We start from the raw sequence: 15,584 nt of genomic DNA, 5'->3' as shown, positions 1-15,584 counted from the left end.
CCTCCCTCTCGCACCCATGTCTGACCCCTTCATTCTCAGCCAGTGCCTGGGCTGGTTTCTTGCTCATGTGGCATATGTCGCCTTCACTCAAGAGGATGAACCTGGGCAAGCAACCTACACAGGTCCTGGAGGTGACTCAGAACCATTTGGATGAGGAAATTACAGAGTCCAGGCACCCAGACCAGGGTCTAGAAGGGGGCCCCGGACTCCAGGCGGGCACCTCCCTTGGCCTGCAGGGTCCCCCCACCCCAGGGCAGGACCCTGGAGAACCAGATCTAAGGATGGTACTGCTATTCATCTTAGCTCAAGAAGCTCTAAGAAAGGACTCCTGGAGAAAAGGATTTCTCCCGAAGAAAAGGCTCTTTCAGGAGAGACTACATTTTTATGGGGGAAAAAACAGCCTTTTTGCTAATCACCTTCCCAAAAGCACATCTTTGCTTTGATTCCCAGTGTTTTTATTCGGCCAGCAAAGTGATGAGGCTTTTACTGGTCTCTGAAGACCTTGAAAATCAGATCCAGACCATCTGAATGCCTCACATTTAGTTCAAACCTTGCCCAGGAGACTTTTCAAGGGCAAAGTCACTGATGAGTTCCATTCCCTAAGGCAAATAAATCACATGGACCGCTTCCTGCAATAAAAGAGCCAGCTGGCTGACCAAGGGACTTCCCCACTTTTCAACTGGGTCATGGCCCGAGAGTCATTTCCTTCCCAAATGACAGCATGAGGCACTCAGAAGCCAGGACAGTGACAAGAGCGAAAACAGTGGGTCTCAACAACTCCGCACTCACTTTCTGTGGCAGGTCCCAGGCCAAGCATTTTAAATGCATTTTCTCATTCAGTTCTCTTAGCCATCCCAGGATGAAGATGATACCATTTTTCCATTTTCCATTCATTCATTCCACAGGACATTTATTGAGCACTTTTAGTGTTCTGGGCACAGAACCAGCAAATACATACCCTGCCTCCCCTTGGCACTTACAAGCCACTGGGAGGAGACAGATGCAGCCAGTAAACACATTATGGGGGTCGGGGGGCGGGAGGCAGTAGTAAGTAACACAAAGAAAATAAAACAGGAGAGTAGGAGAGGGCAGGGGGAAGGCAGGGTATGTATTTGAGAGAGTGCCCAGGAAAGCTGCTGCATTTGAAGTGGTGTGGAGAAGCGAGCCCTAAGGTGATCAAGGGAAAATCTCTTGGAACAGCTAAGGCAAGGAAGGCCACAGAGGCGGGACCGAGCTTGGCACATTGGAGGGCAGAAAGGAGGAAAGTGTGGTGTACAACAAAAACAGAAAGAACCAAAAGAAAGTGCAGTTAGCAGGCAGTGGAGTAGAAGGAATGAAACCTGCTTGATCTCATCTATGTGTGAAATCTCTTCTCAGGCAGATCAGCAATAAGAAAGAAAGAAAAGGAAGAAAAGTCCTAGGTATCTGGAATAAGATATGGAAAGACATGTACAGCTATGTGAAGGCTTTGGAAAATAATAGTAATAATAATAATAGGAAGAAGAAGGAGGAGGAGGAAAAGAAGAGGAAGAAGGAGGAGGAGGGGGAGGGGAGGAGGAGGGGGAGGAGGAGAAGAATAAGGAGGAGAAAGAGGAGGAGGGGGAGGAGGAAGAGGAGAAGGAGGAGGAGAAGGAGAAGGAGGAGGAGGAGGAGGAGGAGGAGAAGAAGAAGAAGAAGAAGAAGAAGAAGGAGAAGGAGAAGGAGAAGAAGGAGAAGAAGGAGAAGAAGGAGAAGAAGGAGAAGAAGGAGAAGGAGAAGAAGGAGAAGGAGAAGAAGGAGAAGACGAAGAAGACGAAGAAGACGAAGAAGACGAAGAAGGAGAAGAAGGAGAAGAAGGAGAAGAAGGAGAAGGAGAAGGAGAAGGAGAAGGAGAAGGAGAAGGAGAAGGAGAAGGAGAAGGAGAAGGAGAAGGAGAAAGAGAAGGAGAAGGAGAAGAAGCTTGTGTCTCTGGATCAAACCATACCTGAAAGCCTTTAGACTTTTTTTGTGTGTATGTCTATAGATTTCTTTTATTTTTTTAAACTAGTTTGAGTTGTATTTTCCTTTATTTGCATTAAAACATCCTAAATGATTTGCATATGTTCTTCTGTTTAGTATTTTTCAACTTCCCCAATAAAGTAGCTATATTAATTCTACTACATACATGAGAAAAAGAGAATGAAAAAGGTCAAATGATTAATACTAATTCCTGTGATACATCACCTCTGTGAAGCCATGGCAACAGGTCTTCCACTAAGCCCGAATCTCAGAATCTTCCCACACCCCCAACCACTCATGTGGGAGGACAGAAAACCAGGAAGCCCACCACTAGCCAGGAAGAGAGAGGAGAGCATCACTCCCAAGCGCTCAACCTTTTTATTTTCAACTTTGGGGTTTTGATAACAAAGGTGATATAATAAACTCCTCTGTATTCCTCATCCAACTTCTACATTTATCAACATCCTGCCTTCTCTTATCATCTGTATCTCCTCCCGTCTGCACCTCCACTCACCTGTCCTCATCATTAGGGTCATTTACAGTTCTCTCTTAGAGGCAAAGTATACTCATGTTGACATGCACAAATCTCAGCTGGACAACTTTGACAAATGGATACACCCACGCAATCCGTATTCCATCACAGCACAGAACGTTTCTTTCTCCCAGAAAGTTCCTTCTCACTCCATGAAAACTGTACTCACCGAGGCCCCCGCTGGCCCCCAGGTCTCTAACTTCAGCCATGACCCCACTGGGTCGGTCTGCTCACATTGTTCTCCAACATCAGTCACCACCTCCTGCTTCTTCCTATCTCCTACCTGTTGACTTCCACGACGCTGCCCTCTCTTGTTTTACTCCCACTGTCCGAATTGTTTTTCTCTGCCCTTCTCTGAGCCCGTAAACATCAAATGGGTAATTTCTTTCAACTCAGTGATAACTCCAATCTAGGTCCCCAGGTCAGACGCCCCCTGAGCTGCAGGTGCACACCTCCAGGTGTCCCTGGACATCTCCTCGTGGGTGTCCCATGAGCACCTTGTATTCAACATGTCCCAACCTGAACGCCTTTCCCACAGCTCCATCTAAGACTTCCGCCCGTGGTCCTTATCTCAGCCAGAAGTGCCACCATCCACCCAACCACCCAAGCTGAAATGAGCTCATCACCTTGGCAAGCCCTCTCCCTCTCCTCCACTTCCAGTCAGTCTCGGGCACTGCTAGTTCCACCTGCTACGTATCTCCCAGGCCCACCCCTTCCGCTCCAGCCTTCATTGCCTTACCCCGCCCACCTTTATCTCTCCCTTAGCTGTCTACATCAGCTTCTTAATCCCTTCAACCTCCTCTAAGCGTCCTCCTACTTCCAGACTTACTTCCAGGTCCTCCCTTGCTTAAAACCCTGTAGAGATTCCCCAGCACCCCAAGGATGAAAGCCAGCCCTCTTCCTGGGACATCCAAGGTCTATGCCTTGGCCTTCTCTCTCTCTTTTATTTATTTATTTATTTATTCATTCATTCATTCATTTTTAGAGAGCAGGGAAGGGAGGGGAAAAGAGAGGAAGAGAAACACATGCCTCCACCTGGGGAATCAGCCCACAACCCAAGCGTGTGCCCTGACTGGGAATCGAACCAGTGAGCTTTCAGTTCGAGGGCCAGCACTCAGTCCACTGAGCCACACCAGCCATCGCAACTTGGCCCTCTCTTTAGCTTCAAGTCCAGCCATGTACCCTCTGCCTTATACTCATCACTCCAGCCAAGAGGCTTGTTTCTCCTAACCTCCTTGCCTTTGCCCATGGTGGCACCTCTGCCTGGAATCCCAACCCTCCTCTTCTTCTCCGATGTTGCTACTATTAACCTTGTGGGCTCAGCTTTCAGGAGCCACCTCCTACTCCTAAAAGCCTTCCTACATGTCCCCAGACAGGGTTTGAACATCCTCTCTCTTCTCCCACAGAATCATGGTTTTTTTCCCATGTTCCCTCAGAATGTTATAATTTATCCTTGGTGAGTGTAGAACCCAGCACTAGGTGGAGTTCCTCGAGGACACAGGCTGTGTTCAGTTTACCACTCTCCACCCAGGAGTCAACAGAAGAGCAAATATGTGAGTAGGGGCTTGGACGAAGTGCACCAAATAAATGAGTGGGTTGGGTGGACTATCTCTTGTCACATTGAATTGTAGCAAAAGTGGTGTTTCAGGATTTGGGGCTGGCACCCACTTGCTTCCAGGTGGACATAGCAATTGTCATGCTTGAAACAGCAGCTATGTGAAGAGCTCCAGTTATTACGGCATTCTCTGGGCCAACCCTGGCTCCCCACGGCTCTCGCCACCCCCATCCCAACCCTCCCAATCCTGCCATAGAGTTAGTCCTCTTGGAATAGTCTACACCACCACAGTCCAGTAGAACTTCCTGCGGGATGGACACATTCTCTACCTGCGCTGTCTGGTATGGTAGCCACTAGCCACATGTGGCTCTTTGGGTCATGAGAAATGTTACAAATCTTTCAACAGAATGTTTCTGAAAATCAGAGAGCAAATCATGCAAAAAGAGAATGCGGCAGCCCTAACCAGAGAGGCCTTTGTCCTCCTTCTGATGGGGGACTCAAGAGTTAGAAAATTTTAGCTTAGGTAATAGGTAAGCTTAGTAATCAATGCATGTAAAAGCCATTGTTCTGGGAACTGAAGGCATGACCCACCCTGACTCCAGGAGACCATATGCAGTTCACCTTTGTGCCCCAGGAGGACAGCGAGCGATCAAGGTGGCATCTGAGCCACTGTGCTCCTGGGTGAGACACCCACTGCCCAGGGCACGAATGAAAGACTGCTGCCACTTTTATCTGATTAACTTTTTCTCTGAATCCCAAACCCCTTACCTACACTTTCTTGTTATAAAAGGGGTCAGTTTAAAATGGAATTTAAGATGGTCTATTAGGTACATAACCCACCGTCTTCTCAGATCGCCAGCCATCTGAATAAAGCACCGGTAAAGATTCAGTCCCTGTCTCCGTGAATTGGGTCTGGTAGGCCACAGGCAGCACGAACGCCGGCTTTTCCGGTTTCATTTCCTCAAACTCTCTCCTCCCTTTTGATCCACACCCTTCTGGTTTCTCTCTCACCTCACTGGGCTACTTCTTTTCCATCTCCATTGCAGGCCTCTTCCCTTACCTGACCAGAGCTCACCTGGGATGGTCCCTGGGCCCTCTTCCAAAGAGGAATGTGGACACAATGGCTGGCACTCAAGCAACTACATTGAGCCATGAGGTAGTACACTTAGAAAAGCAGAGCAGCCAGACAGAGGACACCCCGTCCTTGATAATTATGGACTTGTTTTTACACTCAAGGCTGCCTACTTCCAGACTTCTTCTGTGAGAGAGAAAAAAATTTCCATCTTGTTTAAGCCGCCATTACTTTGGGTTTATATCACTCACAGTTGGTGAACCTAATCCTAGCATATCACCCCAAACCCAAAGCTGGGGTTCTGCTCAGGGCCCTGTTCTTCCACAAGATCCAGCCCTCCCCTGGCTCCCCACCAGGCTACAGGCCAAAAGCATGCCCCAAAGCTCCCCATATCCTCATCTGCTCTTCAGCTGGCTGTGCAAACAGTTCTCCAGCCCTTCTGGAAGGTGCACGCATGGAGTTCCATGTCGCCATCCTCTTGCAGCAGCTCTCTCCCTCAGGATCTGGGGGACGTTGTCCTCAGCCTCCACGTAGTGGTCCAGGGAACATGTGCCGTGTCACACTGGGTCGTGGTGGAGTACAGGGAGGCACACACCCCAGCAGAGTGGCTTCTCACTATGTCCTTCCGAGAAGCAGAAACCTACATCCTTGGTCACACTTCGGTCCCAAAGCCCCTCCCGCGAATCCAGGCTTGGTTCGGCAGGTTCCCGCACAGCTCCATCAGCTTCCCCCTTACACCCTGACCTCAGCCCGGTGGTGCCTGCCTCCTCACTGCCCCAGGCCGCATGGCGGAGTCCTGACCCACGGAGGCCTTCCACACCAGCCCTCCTGGTGGGCGCTTCACTACAAACTGCAGGGCTGCTTGTCTGCTGCTTCCTCTCAGACCTCACAGCCGAACCCCCCGACTCCTCTCTCCTGCTTGCCTCTCCTCCCTCAGCCCACCCTTATCTTAAAAGACTTGTCCTGGAACTTCCTACATGACCTCATGTCCGGCCCCTCCTACAATGTGCTGCTTTTCCAGTTCCCCTGAATCTTTTACCTTCGCTTGGCTGCCATCTTTAGTCAGGGCTAGAGTCTCCCATGACCCAGGGGCATCTGGCTCCTGCCTGTCCCGCAGGTGCTGTATAAGCTCCCCCAGCTTTGTCACCAGTCTCCGAATGCTCCCAAAGTCACATACACACATTTGCCTGGAGCGGAAGTTGGACGCTGCTATCAACTTGCCATTGTTACAAAAAGTATCTTAACCTCCGTATCATCCGCTCTCCCTCCCCCCAACAACGGGCTGTGGGGAATTTCTCCCACCTTCTGGAGACCCCTGCTCTGCACCCCATTACACTACCCCTAGAGTTTCTGGTGCAGACTGTCTGGGGTGGAGCCTGAGAATTTGCCACTGTTCTAAGGAAATCTCTCCCTAGATCAACCTGCCTATCTTCCTTTATTTTGTTTTCCTTCTTTAATGGTTCTTGCTCAGATTAAAAACAAACAAACAAACAAAACCCAAAAAACTTCTCCAGTTTCTCCGGCTCCCGTTTTAATTTCCTGAGCAATCTCGATCCCTAGAGACAGTATTACAAATGCAGCCCAAGTTGGCACTAATTTAATTGCACCATTTCTATACCTTGTTACAGGTAGACAGCACGTTACATTTACAGTAAAAGTGCCCGTCTCTTTTCTGTTTCTTTCTCTGTTATAAAATCCATCATTTGCCATGGGTGAATCCAGTGTTTAGCCACAGTGTGACTTCTGTAATTAATACATCATAAATAATCAAAGCTAACTTGAGACTTCAAGAGCAACTAGCCACATTAGACAAGCCTTCTAAGTTCAAGACTGCCGATCCCTTTACAGGAGGGTTTTTCAGCCTCAGCGCCCTTGACATTTTGGGCCAGGTAGTTCTCTGTCGTGGGGCTGGCCTGGGCATCGTAGGGTGTTTAGCAGCTGCCCCTGGCCCGCACCCACTGGGTCCCGCAAGCATCCTCCCAGCTGTGACAACCAAACGATCTCCAGACATCGCCCTTGGCTCAGAGGCCACTCAAAACAAGGTAAAACAGAAAGGAGTTTGGCCGTTCATTTATGGCACCCGCACAGGCCTTGACTGCTGAACGCTAACGCCCTCAGGTTTGACAGCAGCGATTTTCTAAAAGTAACTTGCCCGGAACCCACCCCGAAAACCTTGTTAAAATGCAGATCCTGATGCGGGAGATCTGGGGTGGGACCTACCCCGAATCTCAAAGGTCCAACCAAGACTAAGTGAGTCAGAATCTGCATTTTAACGAAATCTCCAGGTCATTCCTATGCACATTAACTTTTGAGAAACACTGCCGTATAAGAACACACTAGAATTTAGCCGAAGTTAAAGTCCTGGCCTGCGGACTTGGCTGAAGAAACACAGGAAATGCAGCAAATCATAGTTCTGGCCCCAAAGTCTGCAGGACTTGCTTAGGGAAGCCTCTTCCCCCATAATGAATCCCTGTCTTGCGCTGTCTAAAGCTCCTACGGCACTCTGACATCTGCTAAAGACCCCTGCTATGCCCTGCACTGTGCGACCCTTTGTAGTTCAAGATCAAGTTGAAGTAGCCTGCATACTAAGGACTCCATGGCCCGTGCTCATGCTAAGTCCCTCCCCATGAACCAGCTAAGATCGTCACCTGAAGCTCCACCTGTATGGGAACAGCAGCTTGTCTCAAATGCCACTTGCATTTTGCTTCCCTGTTTCGACTCCTTCTCTATTTCCTAAGTTCTTGGCTGACATCAGATTTGGGTGTTGGAGGCAAGGTCATTAAATAGTATTTGTTCCCTTCCTGCGTCAGTTGCTTGTGTAGAGAACTTTCAGTTCTGCCGCTTGTTAGGCGGGGCCCAGGACACTTTATCAGCCCCGACTAATTTTGTTTTCACGGTTTGAAACATTTTAACACAGATACCATAGAGTTTATCTCTACCTCTTCTATGCCACTTACCACTTTCTACTGAGAGTTAAAAGGTATTTCTGCACCAGCTTATCCCCTCTTTGGGACCACCAACCTGGAGAGGCTACATATCTGGTTTGCTTTTGCAAAACCTTGCCCATAAGAGATGCTCAATAAATATTTATTAATGAATGTTAATGACTGTTTATACTATGCTCCTTGGTCCATTTCATTATGAACTAAGTAACCTCCCACTCCTGGGCGTGAGCCAGGGCCTGGTGCTGTGGGTTAGCCCACCCTGATCAGACCCCTTGCTCATAATGGCACTCTGAAACCGCACTGTACCTTGTAGGTCTTTTGCCATATTATCTCGTTGGCTGATTGATTTTCCCTGTGTAGTTCACAGCTGGCCTTTGGTTAGTGTTTGAAGTCACTTATCTGTTTTGTTCTCATCTGGGATCACCTTTGTTCCATTATCTCAGCGGCTACAGATTTGATTGACAAATTATCTCAGATCTTGATCTGGAGATGTTCTCCATGTAACATCAAAGTAGAACAAGGTGACTCTGCCTCGGAAAAAACTCAAAGCTGTTTGAACCTTTGGTGAGAAGAAATGAGAAAGGGATGGGGCTGAGCTTGGCTGTTGATGTCTCACAGATGGTGCGATTTAACACTGACTAGCCTGGAACTGGGAAATGTGGTAATAAAGACGGTGCTGAGGAGGAGGAGGAAGAGGAGGAACAGGGAGTCATCAGCATGGTTTCTTCCATGACACTCAAGAACAGGAAATGTCACATTGCTTTAATTTACCAAATGAAATCCATTCAGTTCACTTAACCCAGGTTGGTGAGCCGTGTAAGTGAAGTTTCGCGGGAACTCTCTTCCTCCCCCTTGAAGTTGCACTGTGGTCCTGAGGAACCGCCCAGCCCAGGACGTTTGAGAAAGAGTCTCGGTACACCCTGGCTGTACTTCCGAGTGATTGCTGGCCCTTCTGAAAGGCTGGAGCCCATGGGTCTTTGGTGAGGTTTCCAACCACAGAGCCTGGTATTCAGCTTCACCTCCACATAACCAGACATCCCCATCCGGGAATCTCCTGAGTAGAAGTAGGACCATATTTCTGCCACCCAGGGGAACCTCCTGGATGAGTCTAGAACCTTCTCAGTTTCAAATGACAGAACCCAAGTCAAAGGAGCATAACTGCCCAAGAGAATTTCTTGGCTCACGTAATCTGAAGGTTCAGAGTGGAAGTCAACAATGGTGGATCGAGGGATTCCTCTCTCCCTCTCTCTCTCTCTCTCTCTCCTTCCCTCTCTCCTTCCCTCCCTCAGCATATTGGCTGCAATCTACAGGCAGCTTTATAGATCAAGGCTCCAGGGAAACAGAAGGCCCATAATCAAATCTGATGAAAGATTCTGATTGGCCCAGTTTACGTGCCTCTTCCTGGAATCAGCCCAGTGGCTGGGAGAAATGAAGAGCTGTGCTTAGAGAGCGTGGGTCGTAAGTCCACCCTGGTGGTGGACGGTGCAGGGCACCGTGACCATTAACTCCAGGAGGTCACCGGGGACAGAGGGAGAGATGGTCTTGTTTATCAAAGTAAAAAATGGCTATTACCAACAAAATGGAGAGGAAGTGTTGACACAAACCCTTCCCACTACACCACACACGCACTCACACTCACATAAACGTGCATACACACAGAAAATGCCTGGTACCCGGGCATCCAGTCTCCAACCCCTGCCATGCGACCACCACTGCACTCCCAGCAAACGATCAGAGGAGTTTCCCTATTTCAACAGGGTGTCTGGGAATACTTAGAGCACTTAGTGGGGACTTTAATGCCCGAGATGAAAGAACTCTTCCTTCTGGCCCAAAGGCTGGGTCCCTGCCCCTTCATCTGAAAGCAGAACCCATTGAACGACAACCCCCATCCGTATATGGAGATGCTTAATGTCTTGCCTGTAAATATGAACAATCAAGGACCATCGAAAATGGGAAGGAACACTGCAGAATGAAGGAGGCCAACATACTCGAACAAGGGGGAGGAGGATGACTCAGAAGAAATGGACAATCCCGGGAATCGTGGGAGGCAGGGCACTCGGGACAGACGCCTTCAGGAGTGCAGTCTCCTCCACGCTGTTCCGTTTCTCCTTCCAAAGTCAAGACGAGGGGCCTGACTTTCCACACCACATGACGTTTGAATTCGCCAACCCAGGCTCCATGAGACTCACAGAGCTGGCCAAGTTCGCACCTTGCACTGCCAAACCTTGGGCTGGGGCCCCAAGTCATATACCCAACCTGACACAGCATCTCAGTCTTGGTGGAGGAACCTCAACATCTATTCTCCCAATTTCTCCCCAGATTTTTGATAATAGGAATTAATAGATTCTTTCTGCAATAATCCTTCTGTTTCTTACTCTAGAAATTCTAACCTTGAACTTGCTGTTTGTTCACATTTGTTTATCAAATACTTAAGTACCTACTGTGCGCCAGGTGTTGTTCTGGGCACTGGGGATAGAGCGGTGCGCCAGACAGTGCCTGCCCTCAAGGAGCTCCCGTTCTATTAGCGAAGAAGAAAAGAAACAGACAAGGAACATATAATATGCTGGGTGGTGCTGGTATGATAAATATCTCCCCCGCTAATTAACCTAATTCTGTCAAAGCAGCCATCCTACCGTGAGGCCTCCTCAACCCTTTAAATTGTTGCTGTCAGCAACCACCTAGTCCACCAAGGGTTTTGGCCCTTGGCGAGCAAGTGGCTGTTTGGTGACTGTGGGTACCATGGCAGCTAGTGTGCCAAATCATGGTTCCATCTCTGCCTAGTCACCTCTCCCAGGTCCCCTATTTCCCTCAGGGCCTGTTGCCTACAACCTTCTTCCTGGTACAATTTCCATGTCAACTAAAGATACTCACTTGCCAGCTATAGAAACTCAATCCATCAAACCAAAGCCCAAAACGAACTTGGTGAGAGGATGTTGGGCGACTTGTGAAAATGAAAGAAGAGCTGGTCCAGCAGGCCTTGGGAGGGACAAGACGCAAGGAGTCCGTCTCAGTAGCAAGACCTCAGGAATAGTCTCTGTAGAACACCAAGGACAGAATGCTGTGCTCCGTCTGTCTTAAACTGCTGTATCTTCTGCCAAAGCCGTTGAGTCCCAGGAGAGAGTCTGATTGGCTGGCTTTGGTCCTGTGCTTGCCTCTGAGGGTGGAGCCTCATTGTGATGGGCAGTTTTACTCAGACCTTATAGAATGAGAGAAGGAAAAATGGGTGATATCAAGGGAGGGGAGAAGGGATTTGGAGCAGAGAAAAGCAAAGACGCCCACAGAACTTCTGAGCTTGTGGGACTCTGTACCCACAGCTCCTACTGCCTTTCCCTCCTTGGAGTTCCCATCCGCTGGACCCTGTTCACCCTTCAAGGCCTCAGCTCAGATGACAGCCCCTCTCTGCCGCTCTCCTTGAAGGCCATGCAGGGGCCCCTGATGCTTTTACACACTTCTGCTGTAGTCTCACACAGGCTCACACATTCACTAGTCTGTCCGTGGAGACAGCACAGTCTTTTCATCTTGGCAATCAACACAGTGCTAGAACCCCTAATGTTTGCTCAACCAAATGTATTAAATTCTTCTCTCCCTTTGTAGGACTTGGTGGCCCTTAATTTGCACCTATTTGGGGTATCTCCAGGCAAAACCAAGGTGTTTGCTATTGCTGGCGTTTTCTCTCTGCCTTCTGCCAGCTCCTCCATTTGTGCTGTAAGATGTGCTGGGAGCACCAGATCTGCTTTGTTTTGGTTTTGAGATGGGCTTTTTGATCTCGCATCTCATCTTGCTGGCTTCTTCGTTTAAGGAAATCCAGCTGCTTGTTTTGTGTTCTGTTTGTGTTGTGCTCCAGCTGACCGGCAGGCAGCCTGGTTGTTCTTAGCACACTGACTTCCTGGATATCACTTCTGTGTCTTCCAACAACTCACCACAGCAAGTTTCATAGTCCTGGTCTAACACTGAGGCTTAGAGCAAATGCCATCTCCAGAATTCCCCCAAACCAGTCAGAGTTCTTCTGGATTTTTCTCTGTGAGTAGTTTCAGCTTCACAATCTTATAGAGTTAGTTTGAATTTGGTATTTCTTCCTGCCCAGTAGCGGGTCCTTCTCCCCACCCCACCTTTCATTTAACAGGCATTTCTGTGTTTACTGGAAGTGGATCTAGAAGAAACATACCCCAGTGAAAGGGCATGCTCTGTGTTTCTGCAATATCCATTTGTCCTCTTGACACCAACAGAACCCCAGTTTTCCTTTGGGGATCCACTCCTTCCTTGTTGCATAGCAACCATGCAGTTGTTTAAAGACTCCTGTCTCCTAGATCCAAGGATGGGCCCAAGGGATGGTCAGTCAGCTTCCCTATTATCCCCTTCACACCAGAGATTGTCCTAGGTTTGTCTTCCCAGAACAAACCTGAAGATTTCTGCGCAGTGGCTGTGGGAGGCTGTGCCCCTTCTTTCTCTCCCAGTGGGAATGAGGAAGTGTGAGGCCCTGTTTGCGTGCACATCTTAGAGCCACTAGAGAGGCCAGCCAAGAGCAAAGGTAACCCTGGGAGAGAGCAGCATAGAAAGAACTGCAAAGGAAACAGAACAAGAGCCATGATCCAACTGTGCCCACAAGTCGCCTGCCTCCGGAATCTTCACGGACTTGAGCCAGTAACCCACTTCACTGTTTCACGTGGAAAATTGCTTCTTTTGTTGCTTGCGATGAAAAGCATCAGTACATAAATATATGTTGTCATATTAAAAGTAAAAATATATACTGGGGTCATGCACAAATAATGCCCCTTTTATCACAAAATCTTTTATTACAAAACCATAAGCATGTCCTTCTGTAACAACAACATCACACTCAAGCACACCGTATGACATTTTAGGTGAAATGTTCAAATAAAAACTATAAATTACCACACCCGTATTATTACCCTACCAACCACACTCAAGCAGGCGTTACTTCTGCCGGACCCTGTATGTGATACAGCTATAGATCTTCTTCTCTTTATTCTTTCAACAAACTATTATTGAACACATTATGTGCTAAGCACTGAGGATACAATGATGACTCTCCTACTCTCATGGAGCTTAGTCTGCAAAAGGAGAGAGATAGTCAAACAGTCATCAAAATCTTTAAAAATGCTAATAAACTGTGATGAGTGCTTTGAGGGAAAAGAAGATGATGCTTTAAAAGCATGGGAAGAGACTTCTGTTGCAGAGACACCAAAGAGTCAGGCTTCCTTGGTTGTGGGGAGATTGTTACTGGCATGGATGCAGCAGCCCAGTCAGGGACTACATCTCCCAGGTACTCTTTGCATCGGAGTGAGGTCACATGATTAGTTCTCACCAGTGGAATGTGAGCAGCAGTGATGGGTATGGCTTCCAGGCTAAAACATTAAAGAAATGGTGTCTCTTTCTTCTTCTGTCTTCTGGCTGATGCTCTTGCTCAGGGTGACTTTGGAAGCCGCATGTTGGAATTGGAAAATTCTTCATCAACCTGGATTCCTCAAAGGCTTCGTGAGACAGAGCCCCCCACCCAACCCATCACTACTTTTGCCAACTGTCATTGGTCCATTATATGAGAGAGAAATAAACTTGTATTAAGTCACTGAAATTTGGGGATTTACGTTAGAGCCACTAGTATCATCTTAACCAACATCGCTTCTTTGACAAAGTGACATTAGTGCTGAGATGGGAAGGAGCTCACTAGGTACAGAGGAGAATGTGAGGCACAGCCTTCCAGGTAAGGGTCCCAGGACAGGAAGGAGTATGGTTCCTACCTTTAGCACCTGTCATGTCCTGTGCTGGCCAAGTCACTGAGCCAGTCCCCAGCATCTCTACTGCAATGCAGTAACTTCCTCGTCAGCTGGTCTTTTCACCTAGGCACTTATTATCTTTGAGGGCCTGATGGGTTGCTTGCCATGTTCAGTTATGCCTTGTGTGGATACACTGTGCCCGGCACTGAATGTACATTCATCTCAAAGAGGCTGAGTAACTCACACAAGACCACAGAACTTCTAATTGGTAGAACTGGAATTTAAGATCAGGTCTGGTTGTCCGAAGTCCATGCATATTATCATTGTGTGTTAATATATGGCACATCGCTTCCTGCTATTGGCTGTTGGCAAATTTGGGGATTTATGAAGGTCGTAGAATACGTCCCTGTGAATATACCCACCAGAGGTCCATTCGCCATAATTGGAAGCTAATCATAGCCATATATTTTCCATGTGCCTGTGCACGGCAGCGCTCTGTGCCCAAGGTGAGGGGGAAACAGAGAAACAGAAAAGCAGGAGAGAGACCCAGTTTCTACTCCAACATGGTCACGAACTTCGAGTGCCTTCCAGCAAACTCCTGCTCCTCTCCAGGCCTCAGTTTCCCCACATAAACCTTGAGGGATGCAGATGCGATGACCTCTAAGGCTTCTGGCCTGATGCACCCAAGATCTGTAAGAACCGAGTTCCCACTTGACCTTGTTGTTTCACTGCCCTGCTCCATTGATGCTGCCTGATAGTCCCTGGACTTCACTGTTTCCCACTCTGTCACCTCATTCACTGATTCCTACAAAACAACAGGAAGAAACATTGTGACTCTTGCTTTGTGATGATTCCTTTCCAGTGTGATGGCCTCTCTAACATCCAGCCTACCCCTCACCCGTGTGCAGCAGTGGGGGGTGGGACGGCTCCCGATCCAGCCCCAGGAAGTGGGTTCTGATTGGTGTAAGCCATCAGGGGCTTACCATCCTCTTGGCCACACTATTTGGCCCTGGTAACCCAGATCTAAGCCGATCATCACTTGCCATTTTCTCAGGCACAAGAATCGGCTCAGTCAGCCCATGATCTAAGATGAACCAAACAGGACTGTTGTTGATGATTAAGAGAGAAGTCTCTCTCTTAAATAAGAACAAGGAAGCAGGTGGCCCCAGGAAGCCTCTGGCTGGCGCTCACATCGCTACCCTAAGCACAACCAGACTGAGAATAAAGAGGACGCATCTGACACATGAAGAGAGAGGAGGCAAGTGGATGATCAAGAGAACTGAACCTGACTCCTGATCAAGCCTTGCCCGGCGGGGAGTCCACCTGGGGACTCTTCACTTACTAGAGCCAAAATTTCTTGTAATCTTTAAGCCACTTCTTCTGTTCCTTACAATCAGCAGAATGTACGTAAGTTCCCAGAAAGCAATTGGACTGTCTATCTGGCTTGCCCAATGCCTAGGACAGTACTCTCACATGGTAGGTACTCAATACTTACTGAATGAACAAATAAGCTGAAAGCGACTTGATTGATCCTGGGAATGATGTGAGTTTTAGGAACTCACTGTGTCTAAGAGCAGCGGCCACTCCCATGAAACACTGCTCCCGCCCTCGAGGCAGGAGGGGCAGTCACCACAGACATGAAAGTCCTGCACTGGCGAACTACAGCTCGTGGGCCAAAACCAGTCGGCTACCTGGCTTGGTAAATAAAGCTTTATTGGGACCCAGTCACGCCCTTTTGTTTGCTTGTTGCCTGTGGCTGCCTTTGAGC

This window comes from Desmodus rotundus, chromosome 3, assembly GCF_022682495.2.
Source record: "Desmodus rotundus isolate HL8 chromosome 3, HLdesRot8A.1, whole genome shotgun sequence".
NCBI lineage: Eukaryota > Metazoa > Chordata > Mammalia > Chiroptera > Phyllostomidae > Desmodus > Desmodus rotundus.
This window is presented reverse-complemented; position numbering follows the sequence as displayed.